Here is a 2,064-nt window from a genome sequence, read left to right on the forward strand (position 1 = left end):
TGTATTTCTTGTATATTCATTTTTAATCACTCTCCTCTCATTCACAAAATGAAAAGTGCAATGTTGGATGATGTACATGTCTGAAATAAAGGCTATATCTGTATAATTATTCTTAGCAAAACACCCATACGCTACTATGATTCATGCTATAATATAATTGGACAAAAGTGTTCAAGACCCTTATCATTAACATATTTCCACAGAAAGTTGTAAAAAACATTACACTGAATAATCAAGAAGTTAAATGTTTACGATGGTATTACTGTAAATCAATAATAATACATTTTATATCATTAACCTATAGTGGGTTTAGATGCCACTACCTTAGTTCTCATATGAAGGGGGTTTTGAACGCAGCCCCTTTTACCCATTTGCTGTCACATTAAACGAACTGCTGTCTCATTACAGTTTCATGGCAGTTCGAATTTAACATCTGAAGCAATTACGTCAAACACGTTGAATATCGTTTCGACGATATTCATAAATCGATTATGACCAATTCATGATTATTTCACAATATTTTATACGTTCTTCTGTCGGTGTCTAAATTCATTAATTCAAATATGTCTTAATAGCCTATAGAATTGCAAAAATCACACCTTTATTCAGCACCATTTCTTTGCCTTGTATGCGTTCTCGTGAGACTTTCCTAGTCAAACTATAAATAGTAAGAACGATTCTACTTTCATTTAGAAAATTATCATAATCGGAAAATTGGTAAATCCATGCTTAAATGCAAAGATTTAATAAACCACCGTGACCCTCACTGGTATTTCCCCATATTAGACCCAACTTGCTGATAATTATATTCAGGTGACCGATAGCTTATCCGGGTACAGACTTGATAAAAGGTCTTACGTTTGGTTCGACGGTACCATGAAAGTTGCCATGGAGGCTCTGGGGATCAAAGATTTAGCAGTACTATTCCTGTGGCTTACCCAAGGTTTGTTTGCACAAATCTAAAAAATTACAGTCTAAATATTACGTTTGACTCTCACACAGCGATCTAATCCGTTGTTTTGTAGCGTTCAGTTCTCCGATGAGACTAGCCGAGTCACCTCCAACTCACTGCGACGTGAGGTCAACTGGATCCAAAGATGCTGGTTTGCAACACTCACTGTTCTAGAAGTCCAAATATGCTGTTAAATTTGTACCTGGTGAAGAGTATATTAGTGGTTTTTCTTTAGTTTACTGAGCTTTCAAGTAGACTTAGAGGCCACTTATTTAACATAATGGTGTCTTTCAGTTTTTAGAACTACACACACCTGTTCTAGACTTAGAGTGTATGCAGAATATGTATATTAGTTTATGTGTTTGCTACAACCTGATTCATTTCAGCTTCTGTCTGTTCTCTAATACTCTCAGGTACTTCATCTGTTGCTGTCTTTCAAATGAATGAAAAACTTAATGCTTCAATAACTGTGTTGGATGTCTCTTCGGTGCTACTAACTCTGGGAAATGTGTCTGAATCAGTGGAGGCACAGAGAGGTGCAGGAATGCTCTTAACATGCTTGCTTTCATTGCATGCTCAATTGCATGACACTTCATTTGTCTGCAGTAACCATTTCTGGATAGCATCCTAATGTTAATGACTCAATTAAAAAGAATCTGTGACTACAATTGTTGTAATCAGTGTCCCTTAAGAGAATGCATGCATGTATGGGGGCCAAGTTTCTAAAATGGGACACCTGCTTTATAAATAAACTACAGGGTTGGTACATCTTGCCTTAATGAAAGGGACTATAATGGAAATGGTATACATGTTGCACAACTAGTGATGGAATGTACATATTTTACAAACAGGTTTACCTACTGACCAGTCAATCTTTTGTTGTATCTACTGAAATGCATCTTCACTGTAGAATTGAGCCAGCTTTTTTCTTCTTTTTTTTTTTGCAGTGTACCTGAGAACTCAAGGCATGGTAGTTGAGAGAAATAAAGGTGAAGTTTTATCACTGAAGCCTCCAGGACTTGGCCTCAGAAAAAAACCTGAGGAGGTCGAGCCTTCTGAAGGTTTGTGTAAGGCTACTGGGCCAGGGTCTAGTTTGGAAGGTGTTCTGGAAG

The sequence above is a fragment of the Electrophorus electricus genome, chromosome 16 (assembly GCF_041902795.1).
Source record: "Electrophorus electricus isolate QZ-2024a chromosome 16, ASM4190279v1, whole genome shotgun sequence".
In the NCBI taxonomy this organism is placed as follows: domain Eukaryota; kingdom Metazoa; phylum Chordata; class Actinopteri; order Gymnotiformes; family Gymnotidae; genus Electrophorus; species Electrophorus electricus.